Source organism: Symphalangus syndactylus, chromosome 12 (assembly GCF_028878055.3).
Source record: "Symphalangus syndactylus isolate Jambi chromosome 12, NHGRI_mSymSyn1-v2.1_pri, whole genome shotgun sequence".
In the NCBI taxonomy this organism is placed as follows: domain Eukaryota; kingdom Metazoa; phylum Chordata; class Mammalia; order Primates; family Hylobatidae; genus Symphalangus; species Symphalangus syndactylus.
The window spans coordinates 34,951,204-34,960,677 of NC_072441.2; the positions used below are offsets into that span (position 1 = coordinate 34,951,204).

Sequence of the window (9,474 nt, forward strand, 5' to 3'; positions counted from 1 at the left end):
TTACTGTAGGTAACACTGATGTGAAGTGGCACTGGGTTACACACTCTGGCTATTGAGCTCAAAATTCGTGCCCTTAACAGCTATACTCTGCAGCTTTATAAACAATCATCCAGTCAATTTCTGCTTCTCTAGATGTATAGCTATTTTAAAAATTATTGTGGATAAATATATATAATTATGAATAATCACTATTACTTTTAACTTAAAAATTTAGATGTTTAGCCTGAATGTTCTCTGTGAACTTTTTCTCAGGCAATTTATATTTACCAATTGCATTTTACAGTTATTCAACCAATTTACATTTCTAACTTTTTTCCTGAGATCACAGAAACTTTTCTTAGATTCAGCATCTCCTGTTATTTTCCAGTATTTATATATATATGATTTTTCCCCCCAGGCTTGAAAAAATAGTTTATTTGTAATTCAGCTTTTCTGGTAGCAATTAACAAGTCACTACACTAGCTGGCCTGGTTCTATTGTTTCTTAGGGGACTAGTATGTGCCTACACTGTACTTGATATTTAAATAAATCAATGACATGGATCTTTCTGTGGAAGAATTTATAGGCTAATTGAAAAGTAGACACTCTACCCTTCACAAACAAAACTGCCCTATCAGCGTTTCTTGGCTTTTTATCAGCATGAAAAACATAGGAATTTCGCCTGGCCATACACTCCAATGAATAAACACTGTGGGTGATGTACAACTGCTGTTTATTCACTAAAAAACACTGCACTCTCTCTTTTTTTTTTTTCAGTTTGAGAGCAGGTACTGTTTATTGGCTGACCAGCTTAGAAAAATAATCATGGTAGACACCTTAGTTCATTCTTCTAAAAAACCTGTTGATCTGGTCCTGTCTGTTGCCAGCATCCCCACCTTCTACAAAATGGGTGGTCTTTTTCTTCACTCCGCCTCATGGAGAAGATAATTCAAAGGGCCACAGGAAGTTATTTCCTTCTTTGAAGTGTTTTCCAACAGTATAGATCTCATTAATCAGATCCTCCATGCAGATGATGCCATATTTACCAAGAGATCAAGCAATCAAAGCGTTGTCTGTCAAAGCAATTCTCTTCTTATTGATTTTGCCATAACCACACTTGTATATTAGTTCATTTACTGACTTCAGATTTGGGTACCCCCATACAATATATGGTTCTGTAATCCTTAGCATGTTAATTGAAGCCTTGTTAAGCTTCACAAAAGTTCCACTGAAGATTTGACAAAGGCGAAGAAGCCGCAACACCTTTCGGACCTTTTGGCCACACCATTGTACCCCTGATCCTGATGACAAATACCGATCTGTGTTCTGCAGGTACATAGAAGTTGCCAGCTTTTCTTGCCATCCTCACCATTCGAATTTCAGTTCTGTACATCTGCCTATATTCCTTGTGACAGTGCTTCGCTTTTTCACAGATAAGCTTCCTCCTTGCCTTTCAAAGCATCTTTTGGACAAACCCCTTTCTTAGGTGCTTGATCTTCAGCTCTGCGAAATTCCTTCGCTTTTTCTTAAGGGTTTCTGGCATAGCAGGAACCTTCTTTTTCTTCTCTTCAACACCTTCTATGGTTCTAGCCAGAAAAGAGGCTTTTTTTTTTTTTTGACATGGAGTCTCGCTCAGCCGCCCAGGCTGGAGTGCAGTGGCACCATCTTGGCTCACTGCAACCACCATCTCCGGGGTTCAAGTGATTCTCCCGTCTCAACCTCCTGATTAGCTGGGATTACAGGCACCAGTCATGCCCAGCTAATTTTTGTATTTTAGTAGAGACGGGATTTCACCATGTTGGCCAGGCTGCTCTTGAACTCCTGACCTTAGGTGATCCACCCGCTTTGGCCTCCCAAAGTGCTACGATTACAGGGGTGAGCCACCAGGCCCAACCTTTTTTCTTTAAATAATAAAGTTATCATGCGAGCAAATGGGAGCATCATCAGTATAGAAATAGATTTAGATCTCCCATAGTTTTTTTCTTCTTAAAGTGTATCATGTTAAGGTTTCTTGATTTTCGTCATTAGTAACAAATTATTTACAACTATTGACATTTAAATTTAAACTAACTTTTTGCATCTTACATAGTTTTTGAGGGCTTGTGTAGTCATGGAAGGATTTATTGAGAAGAAGAACCTTGAAGGATGTGTATTATTGACTGAAGAGATACCTTTAAGTTACTATGGCTTACCTTTTACTTAAATTATTCTTCTTGAAATCTGTTGTTTTCTTAAGCAACAACAAAAGAAAACAAACTGTATTCAATTTCACTGAGAGGATCCATTGAACTGGTTGTGTAGCTCCATAGCCAAAATTGTATTGTATTAAATTTGTGTTTTACAGTTTAATTGGAATGCCTAGAATCAAATTTAGTTCTTCTAATGAGGTCTCATATCTAATTGAACAATATATTGGTCTTTATTTTTGCTACAAAATAATGGAAAAATATATGTCCCCTGTTCCACTTCCCATATCTTATCTATCAGCATCTACAAAGGCTCTCACCCTCTATTGACAAGCAATTACTGGCCACCAAAAAACAATTTTAGGATAGTTTTCATGAAGAAACACTTATTTTAAAAACAGGTAAACAGTTAAAACATTTTATCAATTCTAACTATCCTGGTTTTTAACCAAGACATTTATTTACATTAGAAAACAAGCATTTGCAAATTACAAATTTCTAGAAAAAAATTCTCTTTTCTAATGAAAGAGAATATTTTGAATGATGAAAATAGCAAGTAGAGAAGCGTATCTACAGATTCGTATCTATACTGTGGTTTTCTTATATTTTGCAATGTACAGTCAAAGACAAATTAGAAAACCAACTAGATATGGTCCACAGATTCCTTTTTCTGCAATAACCTAAAATCTGATTATGAAATCTTTCACTGATAATTATATTTGTGTTTAAGGCAATGTTTCCCTGTTGTTTGATGATATGGTTTGGCTGTGTCCCCACCCAAATCTCATTTTGAATTGTAGTTCCCATAACCCCCTTGAGTTCTGGGAGGGACCCAGTGGGAGGTAATTGAATCTTGGAGGCAGTTACCCCTATGCTGCTGTTCTCATAATAGTGAGTAAGTTCTCAGAAGATCTGATGGTTTTATAAGGAGATTTTCCCCCTGTTGCTTGGCACTTCTTCTTGCTGCCACCATGTGGGGAAGAACATGTTTGTTTCTCCTTTCCCCATGATTGTAAATTTTCTGAGGCCTTCCCAGCCATGCTGAACTGTGAGTCAATTAAACCTCCTTCCTTTATAAATTTCCCAGTCTTGGGTATGTCTTTATTAGCAGTGTGAGAATGGACTAATACATTTGGTCCTCGTGGCATTTTTTTAAATCTAGAATTTTCCATGGACTTTAAAGAATGCTAACCAAGCTAGCAATGTTTCATACAGTACATTCATCACAATGGCTGAACAGTACTGTACTCTGTACTGTCTCATCCAGGGCACCATTCACTAGGTTGAACTTCAGCTCAAAGACCTTGTTTGAATTGTTACTAACTTGCCTGGCCCTTAGGAGGCAATCATCGAAGCTTTATCTTTCTTCCTATGGGGGCTCAATTTATATAACCCTCTCATCTCTTATTCTCAATTGATTATACCTTTCTTCTCAGCAACTCTTATGACCTGTTTGGCCCAATACCATAATATTCTTATTTTTTCTACAGCTGTAGAAAAAGTACATTCTAAACATTAATCAATTTGGCAGCATATTTATTAAATATTATAGCTTTTGAAAGGGGTAGCATAGGGAATATGATGTTTCCTTAAACAGTTAGTTTTGTGGACAATTACAGTTCACCCTATAAACATATCCAGTCTAAATTTATTTTGAATGTCCCTCATAGGTCTATTTTTTAATATCCTAATTAAGTTTCCATTTTACCCAGTTTACATTTTGCCCAGTGTTGAAATGTAAAGACCAGATGACAGATTATTTTGTGGCTAATACTAGCATACATTTATAAATTTGTGATACAAAGATCTGAATTCTAATTTAATAGAAAATAAGCCCTTGATCTTGGTGCTATGCTAGGCAAGTTTCCAGTACCAAAATTTATGTAGGCCTGTATAAATGATTTGAGGATAATAAAACACAGTTTCAAATTTTCATAAGAGTCATAGGAAAACAACAAGAACAAAAGATATCTATAATGTTTAATGGTCCTCCTTATATGATGATATCCAATATCAATATTATCTTTTCATTATTAATGCAGAATATATATCATTAAACTAATGAAATAATGCAATTATTGAGGAATGTTTTATTCCTCCAAGTCTCTGACCTTATGTTTTCATTGGCAGTGAGTAACATAGCAGTTTCAAGTATCTCCACGATAATGAGAAACTATACTACAATTGTTGGTTACTTTAATTCATCTCAATAAATAGTTTTCAAGTATCTCTCACATACAATCTAGGTATGTTAGATTACACAGAATAAAATGCTGGATAAAAACAAACTTTCCCCTCTAGGACCTAACGCTATTCTGTAGGCTGTAGGCCTAGGTAGTAGTACAAAGTTAGAATGTATCCTGTCTGTATTTATAGCTAAATTTCACATGCTTAATCTAGAATTAAACAACTTCTTATATATCAATCATGATTATGTAAGATAATTTAAATTTTGACTGTATCAAGGATGATATATGAAGATACAAATCTTTCATGATTTTATGAAGATAATAATCTGCTTGAGAGAAGCAGGGTTGCCTTCATGAAGGTAAAGGCATTTAGGATAGATGTTTAAAAAGGATTTCCCATTATGGAAAAAATATAGCAAGAACAAAAGAAATAGAAGTGGGAAAGTAGGGGATCTTACCGTATAAGTAGTTCTATTTTCCTGGAGATGATAGTACATAAACAGAGCAATGAAACAAAAAGAGAGTTTAAAGTTATGTGAAAGAAATATTGCTTTATTATTGAATTAAAACTTGGAAACAAAATTGGTATTTAATTCCATAGACTATAGACACCCAATTAGGTTTGAAAAGGGAAATAGTAGAATTAGAGTTGGGTTTAGAAACAAAATTAGTCTTGTAATAGTAACTATGCTCTTCTAGAGTGAGGCAGTATAGTTAAGGAGGAGAACTGCCAAGGGATTATTTTAATGACCCAGAAGATAAATAATGAAGGCTTGAACTAGCCTTATGTCAGTAGGATTGAAAAGAAAGGAATCGATTTTTATAAATAAAATAGATAGAATCTACAGACATGTACCTACATGTTATTAAGGCAGGATAGAATGAAGACTTAAAGACAACCCTGAGGCACTTAATCGTATGTAACTGAGAGAATTCTGCTACTATTACAGAACCTACGAAGCCAGGTGCAGAAACAGGTTGTAGGAACAAGATTGGCCCAGTTGATTTTAAGGGCTGACAAGGTATCCAGGAAGAATTGCAGTGGAAACTTTTAGAAATGCAGATGCTAATGCTATGGGGAGAGAGAAGTGCAAGCGGTTGGATTCAGGAGTCATCTCCACAAGGGTCACCTGTTGAGCATCTACCTACTTACTGCCAAGCCTAGATTCAGTATTCTAAAGAGACTCCCTCTGTCAGTAAATTTATCACAGAGCGCCCCAGTTATTTTCTTAGTGAGGTTTTAGCTATGATTTAAAACAGAAATTCCAAAATCTCTGTTAGTTTGGTGAATATTGCAGTATCTTTGCCTGCAGTCTTAAAATAGGGAAAATACTACCCTTTCCTCAAATTGTTTGACACTCAGGAGATTACATGATTCTCAGGAAAATGTTTTCAGCCCCTGTGCTTACCCCACTAGCGCAAGTAGCATGATTCTGAGTAGGTTGTTTAAGCTCGTTTTTAATTTATAAAATTGAGTAGTAATAATCTCTACCTTGCCTACCTCATAAATGTGCATTATTATGAAATAAGACAAGACTAAAGCAATATTCAAATATAAGGAGTGATTACTGCGTTCTTCCTTCACATTTTCCTTGCATTCCCATATGAAAAATTCAGCCAACTGGATGGTAAGGACATTGTATGCCAGCTTCCAGGCCGTGAATAGGCTATCTCAGAGTTTGGCAAATCAGGAAATAGAAATGAAGTCTAGATATAAGGTATGGTGATGTGTCTGTGGGCGTGGGCTATGAGACTTAGTGTAAGGTAACACTCACAATGCACCTCAGTTTACCCTTCTGTAAAACTGACATGGTAAGAGAAACTCTTAGATTAGATTGTTATTAGTACTAAGTGCTTAGACATATTAGCAATAAACTATTATTGTAATAGGGACAAATTCTCAGTCTCAAGCTTGGATTTACAAAAATGTAATGTTTCCTTGCCTTTAAGTATTAATTAAAAAGAAATACAGATAGGATCTTGCTATTTTGCTCAGGCTGGTCTCCAACTCCTGGCCTTGAGTGATCCTCCTACGTTGGCTTCCCAAGTAGCTGTGATTACAGGCATGAGCCCCTGCACCTGGCCCTAAAAATTAAAGTTAACATAACTCTGAAGTTTCTATTTCAGCTGTAGGCAAATGGCTCATCAATTCAATTGTCATTTCCGGTTTTACTGGGTTCAATTCAGGATTTTGACTCAGTTCATTAAGGTTTTCACTCCCCTTCCTTTTGCATACCCTCATCTCTAGTTGCTTAATTATAGTCCTGGCATCAGGTGAGAGGAGTCTGGTCCACATGACGATATCCTCTAACCTTGCTGCTCTCCACTGTTGTCAACATGCTAATCCTGGCATGCATCATCATGCTCTGGCAATTGCTGTTGACATCCATGATCTTTGTGGCCTGTGACCAAGAAGTTCACAGTGTGCTTTTGTTGCACACATCTCTATTAATCAGCTAAGTCATGCTACACTCATAACACCCAACTCATACTTGTTTATAACAACAAATATTTACTTCTTGTTCTTGCTGCATATTCACTGAAGGTCAAAAGCAGTTCTATTCAACATCAACCTTTTCAAAACCTCTTAAAAAATAATTTCAATATTATTTTAGATACAGGGGGTATGTACAGGTTTGTTATGTGGGTATATTGCATGAAACTTAGGTATGGGGTACAGATTCTGTCAGCGAGCTAGCGAACATAGTACGCAATAGGTCGTTTTTCCACCCACGACTCCCTTCCTTCCTTCCCCATCTAGTAGTCTGCTGTATCTATTGTTCCCATCTTTATGCTCATGTGTACTCAATGTTTAGCTCTCACCTGTAAGCCAGAACATGCAGTATTTATTTTTCTGTTCCTGCATTATTTCACTTACCATTATGATGTCCAGTTGCATCCATGTTGCTGCACAGGACAAGATTCAATTCCTTTTACAGCTGTATCGTATTCCATGGTGTGTCTGTACTCTTCGCTTTATCCAGTCAACCACTGATGAGCACCTAGGTTGATTCCATGTCTTTGCTATTGTGAATAGTGCTGAAATGAACATACGAGTGAGTGCATGTGTCTTTTGGCTAAGATAATTTGTTTTCTTTTGGGTATATACTCAGTAATGTAATTGCTGGGGTGAATGGTAGTTCTACTTTAAGTTCTTTGAGAAACCTCCAAACTGCTTTCTATAGCAGTTGAACTAATTTACATTCCCACCAGCAGTGTATAAGTGTTCCCTTTTCTCCACAGCTCCGCCAGCATCTGTTGTTTTTGACTTTTTAATAGCCATTCTGACCGATGTGAGATGGCATCTTATTGTGGTTCTGATTTGCATTTCTCTAATGATTAGTGATGTTAAGCATTTTCTTATATGCTTGTTGGTGGCATGTATGTCTTCTTTTGAAAAATGTCTATTCATCACTTTGCCCACTTTTAAATGGAGTTGTCTTGTTTTTGCTTGTTAATTTAAGTTCCTTATAAATTTTGGATATTACACCTTTGTCAGTTGCATACTTTGCAAATATCTTCTCTCATTATGTAGGATGTCTGTTTACTCTGCTGATGGTTTGTTTTTCTGTGCAGAAGCTCTTTAGTTTAATTAGGTCGAATTCGTCAATTTTTGTCTTGTTGCAATTGTTTTTGATGTCTTCATCATAAAATCTTTGCCAGATCCTATGTATAGAATGGTATTGCCTAAGTTTTCTTCAAGGATTTTTATAGTTTTAGGTTTTACATTTAAGTGTTCAATCCTTCTTTAGTTGCTTTTTGTATATGGTGTAAGGAAGGGTTCCAGTTTCAACCTTCTGCATATGGCCAGGCTATTATCCAATTGAATAGAAAGTCCTTTACCTGTTGCTTGTTTTTGTCAACTTTGTTGAAGATCAGATGGTTGTAGGTGTGCAGCTTTATTTCTGAGCTCTCTACTCTGTTTCATTGGTCTCTGGGCCTGTTTTTGTATGAGTACCATGCTGCCTTGGTTAATGTAGCCCTGCAGTGTAGTTTGAAGTCAGGTAGTATGATGCCTCCGGCTTTGTACTTTCTGTTTAAAATTCCTTTGGCTATTCAGACTCTTTTTTAGTTAAATATGAATTTTACAATAGTTTTTTTCTAATTCTGTGAAAAATGATGTTGGTAGTTTGAAGGAAATAACACTAAATCTGTACATTGTTTTGGGCAGTATGGCCATTTTAATGATATTGATTCTTCCAGTTCATGAGAATGAAATGTTTTTCCACTTTTTTGTGTAATCTCTGATTTCTTTCAGCAGAGTTTTGTATTTGTCCTTGTAGAGATCTTTCACCTCCTTTATTACCTGTATTATTAGTTATTTCATTTTTGTGGCTATTGTAAATGGAATTGTGTTCTTGATTTGAGTCTCAGCTTGAATGTTATTGATATATAGAAATGCTACCATCTTTTGCATTAATACATTTATTTTAAACCCTGAAACTTTACTAAAGTTATTTACCATTTCTAGAAACATCTTGCCAGAGTCTTTAGGATTTTTTAGATATAGAATCATATAATCAAGAAAGAGAGATAGTTTCACTTCTTCTTTTCCTATTTGGATATCTTTTATATCTTTCTCTTGCCTGACTGCCTGGCTAGGACTTCCAGCGCTATATTGAACAGGAGTGGTGAGTGTGGGGCCTCCTTGTTTTATTCCAGTTCTCAACGGGAATGGCTCCAGCTTTTGACCATTCAGTATTATGTTGGCTTTGGGTTTGCCATAGATGGTTTTTATTATTTTGAGATCTGTTCCTTTGAGGTCTAGTCTGTTAAGGTATTTATCATGAAGGGATGTTGGATTTTATTGAAAACTTTTTCTGCATCTATTGAGATAATCATATGGGCTTTTTGCCATTCACCGTTGCTTATGTGGTAAATCGAGTTTGATTTGCATATACTGAATCAGTCTTGCACCCCAGGATTGTGGTGTATTTGCTTTTTTTTTTTGAGACAGGGTCTCTCTCTGTCACCCAGGCTGGAGTGTGGTGGCATGAACATGGCTTACTACAGCCTCAACCTCCTGGGCTCAAATGATCCTCTTATCTAAGCCTCCTGAGTAGTTGGGACTACAGGCACACCCCACCATGGTCAGCTACTTTTTAAAATTTTAGTAGAGA

The 9,474-nt window shown here is 36.2% G+C and overlaps 1 pseudogene; it reads right to left on the reverse strand.

The window, feature by feature from the left end:
- Positions 1–816: 816 nt before the first annotated feature.
- LOC134734614 (large ribosomal subunit protein uL30-like) lies at positions 817–1,555 on the reverse strand (annotated as a pseudogene).
- Positions 1,556–9,474: the final 7,919 nt, after the last annotated feature.